Raw genomic sequence first — 12,916 nt, forward strand, 5'->3', positions numbered from 1 at the left:
GCAGAGATTGTTAGGTTTGTGCAGGAAAGGCAAACAGGTAGGGTGAAACGGCTATGCATAAGTAATCAAGTAAGGTGGAATTAGTTAAAAGTACCATTTAAAAAAATGAGTGGCACAAACCAGAGCAGGAGAAAATGTTGTGGTGGGTTGGAGGAACATGAAAGGAAGCAGAAGCACAGTGATAAGCAAGATGTGAATTCTGACTGTGATTAGTCATCTGGTACAAACCAACAACATCACTACCACATTCTTCTTGTTTGTGAAGCATCTAAAAGGATAAGGGAGTGCATCAACAAGACGATGTGGTCCCCAATCCGACGAAAAAATAAAACCTACCTGATCGCGATCTGGCCAATTTCATGTCGGATGTCGGTCGGAGAGGCCTGTCGGTGGTGCCCATACAGGGGCAGATAAGCTGCCGAATTGGCCTAGAGGACCGGTAGTGGCAGCTGAAACTGCCCTGTGTATGGCCACCTTTAGTCTGTTGCTGGGAATGGGAAGTGCAAGTGGTTACCCTAGACCAGTGGTTGGAGAAAAGATTTATAGTGAAAATGTATTTGTTTTCCCTGATGCTCTTTGAATTGTGCCTCTGATACTCTATATTTTCCAATATCTGTACACATGTTATGCTCTAAGGGTGGTCCTGGCCAATGGTTGGACCTTCAAAGTGGAGTTGCGCTTAATAGGTCTGACCACCTATTATTATAGTATGAAAAACCTTTCAGCCATTCAGATGCTGATTATATAATGGAAACTGATTGTCAACTGGATCTTCTGTGGAGCTCAGAAATTAGGTGGATGACCTTTACAGTATATATGATATGATATATATATATGCCTCAGATATATCAGGTAATATTGTTCTTTCCTAGTAGAAATATTATAGCAACCGGATCATCCCTTGCAGAACATCACTAGGTGCCCATCTCCTTACAGCAGAATAATCCCCACTGAACCCTGCTTCCAGTCTCAGAAAATCTCTTTGAGAAGAGCAGTTATATTCAGTCAGCACTGATTGGATCATTCCTTTTCCTCATGGGTCGTTTCCTAAATGGATTAGATTCTTACAAGCCTGTATCTCTAATAGGGTCATTTTTAAAAGTCAGAACTGTTATCAGGCAGTGGAATGGTATTTCAGGGTTTCATACAAGGTTGTTTTTCACAGGCTGACAATGTCTGCAGATAATCAGATGTTTTATGACCTGAGAACTTTTACACCTGTGCCTTTCATTGGAACACAGATATTTGTTCTCTATAGAGTCTGTATTCATTTTGGTACAATGAACTAAAAGCCACACTATAAAATATGTCACATTTCAGATCTAGGCATGAGATAATACAGATACTACTTCTTTCAGTAGATTTGCCTGTAGTGTTTGTAAAATCTCTTTGCACTGATTTTAATATAATTTTAAAAAAAAGTTATAATAAAATAATTACATGTAAAAATTAAAATATCATTGCCCTGTGATGATGGTTGTACTTCATGGATTTTTTTAAGGGTGTGTTTTATTTTGCTAAATATTTACCTAGAGCAACCATCCTGCCAATTCACAGGGTGACTTTAGGCTGAAGAAGCAGAATAAAACATATAAATGGCAAAGGAAGTCTAAAGGAAACTAAGTGCCAAAGGAATGTTTTACATAATATGGTCCCAAAAATGTACCTGTGGGTAAAGTTCGGTTACATTATCCATTAATATTGGTAAAATATTGGCTTTTGATTAACATTTGGGAGATATTAGAGACCTGCAGAATGCTCTTTACATATAGGGGCAGATTTACTAATGAACGAACGCTCTGAGCGTTCATTCGAACACTCCGAGTGTATTTTGCCGACTTTTTTGATGCTTGCCAGACTTTTTTGTTGTTTACAATCGTTCGGTGCGAAAATTTCCTGACTTTCGGATCGCCAATACAATATTATCACGACTAATACGATTTTTTCGTAAGCATTTTTGTGATATTTGCGATCTTCAGAAATTTACGTATCCAATCCGAATGTTTCCCATTCGGGATTCAAACTCGTGATTTGATAAATCTGCCTCCTAGTGTTGGCTGCGCTAAATTAAAGTGGGTAGGCAGTCAGGGGGAGGTATGTAGGCGTCCTCCCCTCCAGCCCCTACCATGATCAAGATAGCTGCAGCAGGAGGCACAATACAGAGAGCTGGATTTGATCCAGAGAACTACAACCCCTGCTAGTAAATGAGCCCTAAGGAGCATGTTTTTTTCTTAGAGCTCTTGGACTTGCACCCCCATGATTGTAAGTGATCCCGATGGTGTGTGTATATATAATATTGTTGAGATTTCCACCACTCCCTAATAGCTCAGGGTGTAATGAATGGGAAAGCATGAGATCCATATTTTTTTGCATTCAGCTGAATAGCAATCGCCCACATACATTTGCAAAAATAAATGCCTGAATCTGAATACAAAGTTTCAAATAAAGTACTTTTGTAATAAAGGCAATTGTCAGACTTTTACCAAGACATCCAGCAGGGAATTTGAAAAATGATCACCTGTATGGAAATAAGCAGTAGGCTATTACTCAATACTAATTGGAAAAATTGAGAGAAAAGGCAAAAAATATGAGCAAATGTGAAAAATTCCTAGATAACAGCCATACCTTATATGACTAAGGGGAAACCTTCAGAAGCAATCTAAACGAACAATGAAAGCCAACAGGATTTGACATTATAATGGTGGAATAAAAATTTGTCTCCTTGTTTGAATTCTTTTTTGTTGATTAATATATTTGCACTTTTCTCTCTACCCTTCCCTACCCAAACATTTACAATTATAACCCCACCCCATTTCTATTCCCTAATTTTTTTGTAAAATTCTGAGGAAGTCCTAAGAGAGACGCATCTTTAATGGTTCATGAGATTTTTATCGGACCCCTTATCTGGAAACCCGTTATCCAGAAAGCTCCGAATTATGGAAAGCCTGTCTCCCATAGACTCCATTTTAATCAAATAATTCAGAATTTTAAAACTGATTTCCTTTTTCTCTGTAGTAATAAAACAGTACCTTGTAACTGATCCCAACTAAGATATAAATAATCCTTATTGGATGCAAAACAATCTTATTGGGGTTAATTAATGTTTTATTGATTTTTTAGCAGACTTAAGGTATGGAGATCCAAATTACGGAAAGACCCCTTATCTGGAATACCCTTGGTCCCGAGCATTCTGGATAATGGGTTTCATACCTGTACTATAAATTGACCAAAATAGTTACATTCTAATCTCCTTTTACATGCTAAAAAGGAAAACAGCAATATTAAGTAACAACTGTCAAGCTTTACATAGCTGTTTTTAAGACATTAACTAGACATTTATAGACGTTATGTAGGATTGTTTTGGCTTGTTTGGCTTTAAATTAAATGTTATCAATCTGTCTCTTCGGTTGGGATTTGGCAGAAGAGCTTCAGTTAACACAGCCCCCATAAGTGATGTAGTCATAGTGGTGACACCTCTTGCTGAGTCTCAGATTTACTTCAGAAGTCCTTTTCGTGGGTGGCAGATGGGTAGGAGCAGCTGTACTCAAATAGATAGCCAACAACAAGTCAAATCAGGGTATTAGTTGCCTGAATTTTCATTTTAGTTGCTATTTCTTAACTTTTAATTTAAAAAAATGATACTGGCAGGAAAACAACTTTTCCAAAATTTGCAGAAAAAAATTTCTCCCTGCCAACCTTCATAAAAATTGGAAGACAATACAGATGGAGCTCAGTTTGTAGAGAGGTGGACATGCTGAGATTGCACGACAGGACAAGCTTTCATGCAGTGAGTTATAGAATAATGTGGGCATACATTAATAGAGACACCCCGTATGTGGGTAAAGTTTTATCCCCAGTTAACACTGCTCCCTCTGTATCAGCTGCAAGACAAAAGGAAGAGCAGCTGGAAGTATGCCCAGTAAATTATTATGCTGTTGGTATGATTTTAAAATCTATGTTCCCATTTTTATAATAATGTATCATTTTTGATATTAAAATTATAGTCCATGAACCGCGTTTTGATGTTCGTAGGTCAAATTTATTTGGCCTGCTGGGGCTGTGATAGACTCTGATGCACTGTTGTCTTATTTATGATAATTGCTGATGATAGGATAAAAGAATGCTGGCAATTGTTTTCTGAAATGAAAGAAAACTAGAAGAAAATAAGACTTGCTTACCATTTTCCATAATGCTTTATTTCATGCTGTGCTATTTAATGGCTCATTACAATGTTTTAAACCTCCAAAGCATTATATTTGGATTCCTTTGCACCTTCATATTACTAAAATGTAAAAATCAGTTTGCCGTAACAAAGAAATTAGTGATCAAGGAATGTAATATGAAGGAACTGGGGGTGTCGAAAAAAAAGATAAAGGATTGAGACGGAAAATAATGGCCCTTAGTTATGTTTTTTTAGAAACTTAAAGGGAAATATGCTCATTTCATATATACAGCTTACATTGCCTTTATATTTACATACATATTGGGAATAACCCATTGCCATATATCACAAGGAGCCTTATTCATCTGCACATTTGTGTTAGTGGGAGGAGACATGATTTCTCTATTGTGTAAATCTCATTAAAGCCTCTATGGCTGTCAGAAGTTCAGCGGTAGTACCAGGGTTCTCACAGCGCTGTGCGTCATAGGCAGTTACAAAAGCAGAGGCCATTGTGCGCTATACCTATATACTAGTGATGAGCAAATCTGAAAGATTCGCGAAACGGCGGAAAATTCTCGAAACGGCGAAAATGTCGCACGTCAAAAAAAAATGTCGCCTGCGGCTATTCTTTCATCGCGCGGCTATTCTTTCATTGCGCGGCTATTATTTTGTCGCCCGCGGATATTATTTTGTCGCACGGCTATTATTTTGCCGCGGCGAATTTTTTCATCCGTTTCATGAAACAATCCACCAATGGCGAAACGCGGAAATTCGCCACAAATCCATGCCTGGCAAAACATTTCGCCCATCACTACTATATACCTGTAATGTGCAAGTTCAAGGGCCATCTATGTGCTTCCTTAGAACCAACCTTACTTGAAAACAGCAGTGCCAAAGCCATAAGCCAGCACTGTATTCATGGGGTGACTTCTGCATTATGGTTTGTGCCGTTTGAAGTAAATGTCTCATAAAATGTTCAAACCAAGAATATTCAAGAAAAATGCAAAATGGTGCATAAAGAGGGATTTTATTTGTGCCACAAAGTAGGCAACGTTTCGAGCTCTGCCAGCCCTTTCTCAAACTTGTTTTGTGGTATGAATAAAATCACTCTTTATTCCCTTCTTGACATCACTGTCTGCATGGAAAATATTAATATAACCCCAGTTCCACAAGCTCGCTGTCTAGGAGTCACATTTGCTCTGCTCTCTCTTTCATTCTCTAAATCCTGTCGGTTTCACCTCAAAAACATTGCACGTATTCGACCTTTCCTTAATCAAAATTCTTATCCATGTCCTTGTCATATCTCATTTAGACTACTGTAACTCACTGCTCTGTGGGCTTCCCCTGTCTAAACTGACCCCACTCCAATCCATCATGAACAGTGCCGCCAGACTCATACACCTCTCCTCCTACTCCACAAGTGCCGTCCCTCTCTGCCAGTCCCTGCACTGGCTACCTTGCACGTACAGCAGTGGTCCCCAACCTTTTTTGCACCACGGACCAGTTTCAAGCAAGACAATTTTTCCAAGGACCGGGGATGGGGGGTGTAGCGCAAATAGTGCTAGTTACATTTTATATTATGCATTTTATTATTAGTATTATTATTACATACAGCTTAATAAAGTACTTTGGTCCTTGTCGTGATCAGTAGAAATCTTCCTGGGCTTCCCATAGCTATTGTCACGGCTTTGTTACGCATCAGGGAGATAGGATCACAGGTAATTGGGACCAGAGGTGGCCCGGCTCAGCACAGCCCACGGCCCAACACCGGAACCCGGACCGGTGGTTGGGGACCCCTGACGTACAGGTTTCAGTTCAGGATTCTTATACTGACCTAGAAAACACTCACTGGTGCCGCACCACTCTATATAACCACCCTAATCCCCAAATAACACCCCCAGACTTAGCCTTCGCTCTACACATAACCTGGTTCTCTCCACCTCACTCATCACCTCCTCTCACTCTCGCATCCAGGACTTCTCATGCACTGTACCCATCCTCTGGAATGCCCTACCCCATCCCATTAGACACTGCCAGAATCTCCAAGCCTTCAAACGGTCTCTTAAAACTCACCCTTTCATTCAAGCCTATAACCTAAACCCTCTAAAAATGAGATTACCCACTGAGCACCCCTAATCTTCCCTCATACACTCACTAACCACTGGTTTTCACCTCTTACTCTGCCCCTACTGTCACTTCACACATCAACATGAACTCTACCACCATGCTAGTTACCCTGACCTTATGTCTCAGCAACCCTAACTTTTTAGAATGTAAGCTCTTGGGAGCAGGGCCCTCCCCCTAGTGTCTGCAATCCTTATCCAAATGTAACTGTAAACCATTTTGTTGTGAATCGTCTATATGTACATGTTAACTGTTTTGTCTTTTGTACCCCTTTATTTTGTAAAGCGCTGTGTTAATTGATGGCGCGATATAAATAATAATAATAATAATAATAGTAATAATAATAATATTTTAGAGTGCTGCTGAATTAGTCTTGCGTTGAACATTTACCCTGTGCAGAAGGGCATACAGCTCTGGTTATTATTAAAATAGAAAAAGTAGAGTAGGCCTGAGCTGAAATTGTTTATACTGGAAAAATGGTGTTCAAAGATTCCTTATTTACCAGGAGATCATTATGGAGGAACTAAGGCAACCTCGTGAGTTTTAAAGAAAGGTGCTAAAAGCATATTTTGCAGTAAGAGCTGTGATGTTGACAAACATTCCTATGGAATTTTTACAAGTGTATTAATCAAATGGTGAATACTAATTTTCGCTCATTGATAAATACCCTTCTAAAATCCCATAGGAATGTGAGTTTTTATGTATTAAGCTCTAAACTCACATTTTGATAAATCTGCCCTGAAATCTGTCTGAAATCTTGCTTCAGACTAAAGAGTCTAATTGTGCTGTCTCAGCTCTGCTTTAACAAGTTCATTAACAAGTTATTTATGTCACAGCTTGCTTTGGCTTTGAAAAACAATCATTCTGGCCTAATATTCTTTCAGACTTTCAGAGTTGTTTAACAGCACCGGATACCCTATAACTGGTTAATATAAAGTGCCTTGCTGAAATCCTAGTATCTGCAGTACTGACCCAGAAGTGCCAGTGTGCCATAGCTTTTAAAACTCCTGGTTGTATGTGACCCTGTTGTGTTCATTGTGGCCAGTGTACAGAGGGTTAAAGGGTAACACAGAAAATATAAAAACCATCTGTCGACATGATGTGAGATCAAATGAAGGCCCTAATATTCTACATATCTACTTCAGCCATCTAAATTACATAGAGTTGGTTTAATGCTGACATAATAATATGGTGCAGACAGAATTAGGACGCAAAGTTTCTGCTGCAAATGAAATCAAACCATTTAATTCCCATTGGACTGTAAAATAAGATTAGGCCAGCAAACTTTCCACAAACTAGGAAACTTGATTAAATACATTGGGGGATATATGACGTGCGTCATAATTTCAGCTTTTCTTCCAAAGGGCAAAAAGGGACTAAGTGACCTTCTCCTGATTATACAGTCAATTACTGTTCAGCATTGGGCAGTCTGTAAGTGTAAAACACTCAGATAAGGTAAATGGCTGAAGACAGTTTGCATGCATTTTCAGGTACAGGTATGGGATGTGTTATCCAGACTGCTCGGGACCTAGAGTTTTCTGGATAAGGGAAATTCTGTCATTTAGAGCACCATACATTGTCTACTAAAAAATCATTCAAACAATAAACATTAAATAAACCCAATAGGATAGCTTTGCCTCCAATAAGGATTAATTATATCTTAGCTGGGATCAAGTACAAGGTTCTGTTTTATTATTACAGAGAATAACCATTCTGACTGCTGAATATATAACATGTGTACAATTATGGGATTCATAAATCAGTGAATAGTCTTATTCTAATGAAAACAGGGTGCAGTACACTTATAACTAGTGATGAGCGAATCTGTCCCATTTTGCTTTGCTGAAAAATTTGCGAATCTTGCAGAAGATTCACAAAATGGCAAAAATGTTGTGCGTCCCAAAAAAATTTTTTTTCAGCTTTGTTTATGACCCACATCATTTTGTTTAAGCGCAACATATTTTTTTTTGTCTCCCATTTCGCGAAACAATTCGGGCAATGGCGAAACGTGAAAATTCGCTGCAAATTCATGCCTGCCGAATTCTTTCACCCATCACTACTAATCACACAAACCTCCAGATAGACATGATCAGTTTGACAAGACATATTAGTTACGTAACTATAAAGTTTTTATGACTGTTTAAACTACAGACCATTACATTAATGGGGCTGATTTACTAATTTTTTTTTTTTTTTCTGGCCTTGAAAGACTTATAAATTCGACATGGTATAAATTCAAATTAAACGCAATCATTGCTGTATTTATAAAATGTCACGATAATGCTTGAATCACTGAAACGAAAATTTCAAGTTTATATTAAAAATCCCAAATTTTTCGAGTTGAAAGCATTGTTAAAACTCGAAAAATTTTACTTTAAACGGACGTTCGTTTCCATGAATCCTTTTAATTTTTCCCAAACAGGAATTGCTCATTCTTGGAAAACAATAATGTGTTTACGTTTCAGTTTAAATTGGGTGAAATTGAAAACAATGATGGGATTAAGTTCACCTTTGAAGCTTGGTGAAACAGAAAAAAATGAGGGTATTTGTCCTTGAAGGAGAGGCTGTCACTGACTATTCTAAAGCTAGCCATACACGCACCGATACTATCATATGAAACCTCGTTTCGTATGATATTCGGTGCATGTATGGCATGTCGGCGAGTCGACCGATATCGCAGGAAGCTGCTGATATCGGACGACTCGCCGATCGGCCAGGTTAGAAAATTTTGATCGGGCGCCATAGAAGGCGCCTGAGCAAAATCTGCCATCAGGGCTGAATCGGCAGAAGGAGGTAGAAATCCTATTGTTTCTACCTCCTTATCTGCTGTTTCAGCCCTGACTGTGTGTGGCGGATCTGACAATGTTTCGTGCGACCGACGGTCGCACGAAACATCGTTAGATCGCTACGTGTATGGCCATTTTACAAAAAAAGTTAACTAAACATTAATACATCACAAATTATTGGAGTTATTATCGAAAAACAGAAATTTTTCTGGGAATAATAACGAAAAAATTGAGTTCACTTGTAAATCTCGAAATTATCTAGAAGTAAGAAAAAATACGACTTTATCTCATAATTGATTAGTAAATGTGCCACCTACTGTTGGAAAATAGTTGTGACTTTTTTGAGATGTTTCCAAAGGGCTAAGAATCTGAATCTGACAATTCACCCTGTACAAGTCAATGGCAGATTCACAAAAGTTGCCATTTCTATTCTATTGTTCTGCAAAAGCAATTTAGCAAACTAAATCATTTATATGTGAACCCATTGTATTAAATTTAATCTATAAACAAAGTAACCACAGGCCTAAATGCAGTTAAATGAGTCCACCATGCTTCCGGTAACATTTCCCTTTATGGCCTTTCAGCCGTATAGCTCTAGTTCCAACAGTTTCTTTGATAAATCTATACCATGCCAGAATTCCTTGCTCAAATGCTCACCCCATTATTGTGTGAATATATAAAACAATTTGCAGCAACTGATGTCAGGCAGTGCATGCCCTTTCATGTACTGTATTACTACAATAGAACAAGGAACCAATATAATGGGATTTGTCATTGTGGATTGGTTGTTGTGGCCAAAAGTCACAATTCTAAAATCTGGATTGTTTAGCAGTCTTTAACTGATACACAACTCAATTAATACATTATATATCTATATTGCATGATACAATCCTGATGCCCTTTGTCAACCTTTCTCTCAGCCATGGATACATCCATATACAAATATTATTAAAATGTATGGTTGGAGCAATATAATGAAGGCCTTATCTTGAAGTGCAAGACGGAGATTAAAACCTTTATTTAGCTATACAGAGATTTTGGCAACTGTTGTTGAGATATTACAGAAAGACTGATACAGTGCTTTGCTTACTAAATGCATTATTTATCATTCAGATTATGGTATGATCCCTATTGCATTGTTAAAACCTTCTTCCGTATGATAGAACATCAAGAGCAGTGATGAAAAGGTCTAAAACATTTTAAGTTTTAGTTTTCTGATTGGTAAGAGAGAAAACTAAGCTGATAGACTAAAAATATATGGGCCTCATTTTCATTTAATGAACTCACAGCCAGTTTAGCTTGATCTCCCATTGAACAAATTTTACTGGATGATCAGTAATTTATATAAATTACCTATATGTGTCCAGCTTGGGCCAGTGAGTACCCTCAGATTTATGGGTGGATATATAAACTAAACAAATAGGAGTCCAGCAGTCCAGTTGTGGCATACTCTTTAGCCAGTTTAGATCTCAAATATCATTTACTCTGTAACCTCCATATGTAATAAAAGGCACTAAGTCTGCCCAGAAGCAGTAACCCATAGCAACCAATAAAATATTTGCTTTTAAACAGGTGAGCAGTAAATGCCACTTACTATACAAATAAGTGGACTCGGAGCATAAGCTGATGATATTGGTGGAATGGCCTAATCATGTAGTTGTTAATGGAATATTCCAGGTATATTCTCCATACTAAGCAGATTTCAGCAGGAAGCTATCAGAGTATAGTGTTCCTTTGAAAGTGGAATACAAGTGATGAAAAGGGTTGATACTGTAGGTGTCTAGAAAGAAGACTAGCACACAAGGTTCCTGCCATCTCTACAGCTGAGTGTATACAAAATCAATACTTTATTTTCTAAGTTATTTTTTTGCTGCATATAACACGCTGAACTCGTCTCTTGCACCCAAGGGTTCAATTGTCTACACTCCAGACATAAAAGGGATTTTTAATTATCATCTTTTAGATGTGAAATTGTATCTTATTTTCTATGCAAACTGCCTGGTGAGATTAGTGAGCTAATGAACAAATAATATATTACTTTAGTTCCAGATGAAATTGTTTTCTGTATCAATGAAGCATAACTGATCAAAGTTAGCAGTCAGGCTTAGTGAGACCTTTAAATGGATTATGCAATTGCCAAAAGTGGTATTTCGCATTTATATAGCTTTTCTGGCACCTCTAAATAGTTTTATTATTGGGAACATGTTCAGAGTACTTCAATTAACCAATCTGGGTTGTTAATTTAGGGTCTGGAAATCAGCGCAGCTCTCTACAATAGGTATACTAAAAAGATTCTGTATCCTATTAGTGTCTGCATTAAATACATTTGCTAGCCAGATAAATGGTAAGTAGGTGGCATTAATGCCATTTATAGGGCACTCAAAAACAAAGAAAATTGTATTAGTGAAAAATTAAAAAGAAATGGTCTGTTTCGTTATCGAATCTGTGACCTTCCTCAGGGACATTTTTTAATATCTCTAATTTGCCTTTCCCAGGCAGTTTGACCCATTGGGTTAAGGGAGCACTTTTGGGGCCTATATAAATGGGAGTTCATCCTGATTTGTTCTTCATATTCATCTAAAGGGGAACTCCAACCAAACAAGTTTTTTGAAAACATAATTTGAAGCAACTTTGCAATCAATCAATTTAACATCAATTAAAAAAATATGCAGCCTTTTCATGATTTTTAAAATTTGTAAAATTTTATAACAAAGTTGAGTTTTCTTCTCTCTAACAATACTCATTCCCAATAAACCCAGTTCAGATCAAAAGTTTTTAAATTCAAAAACTTGAATTTTAATAAACATGCCCTAAGACTACCTTTTACTGCAGATGAATTTTGCATTTTTTTCTCCTAACAAATGTATAATACAAGTTGCAATTTGGCAATAAAGCCTTCTACTAAATCTGAAATCTGCAATCTGCTGACTGTTTTATCACCCCCTAATAGAAATTAATGGCAATCTGTTGAGAGAGGAAAAAAATACGAATGGTATGTACCTGGAATGTATCCAAATTTTACTGTTTCGCTGAAATGAAGAAAAACATGATGCAAGTCATAGATTGTAATCGCATTGATGGTATTTTTACAACTATTTGATATTTTATTTCCCAGGAGGTTGATTAAAATCGTTCACAAGGTGCCTTTCTTTTATTGTTTTGCCATCCTGAAGCTCCCTTATCTTATTTTGACTGCGAATGTTATTCGGAAAATGGGAAAACATCACTTCCCTGCTCTGTCAGTTTGTAGGATTCTGTTGATTTAATATTAGCTTTTTTTATTTTTGCATCATCAAAACTAATATAGCCAACACAAAATACAAAAAATAAATATTCTTCCATAGAATGACAATGATAACACAGCATAATCCCCTCTCTACCGGCTAAATTATTGTACATGTAACCTTCAAAATATCACTGTACCTACCCGCAGAACAAAAATATATGAATTTAGACAGGCCTGAACTGGGATCCAAAATAAGTCCTGGAATTTCGAGTAAACAGTGACCCAAACAGCCCCCCATCAGCTCATTAAATGGTGACTGTCTATGGCAGTGATCCCCAACCAGTGGTTCTCGAGCAACATGTTGCTCCCTGACCCCTTGGATGTTGCTCCCAGTGAAATCAAAGTAATGTAGGTGCTTATTTTTGAATTCCTGGGTTGGAGGGAGGTTTTGGTTGCATAAAAACCAGTTGAATTGACAAACAAAACCTCATTTAGGCTGCCACTCCACATAGGGGCTACCAAATAGCCAATCACAGCCCTTATTTGGCACCCCCAGGAATATTTTTTATGCTAGTGTTGCTCCCCAACTCTTTTTACATTTGAATGTGACTCAGGGGT

The sequence above is a fragment of the Xenopus tropicalis genome, chromosome 2 (assembly GCF_000004195.4).
Source record: "Xenopus tropicalis strain Nigerian chromosome 2, UCB_Xtro_10.0, whole genome shotgun sequence".
In the NCBI taxonomy this organism is placed as follows: domain Eukaryota; kingdom Metazoa; phylum Chordata; class Amphibia; order Anura; family Pipidae; genus Xenopus; species Xenopus tropicalis.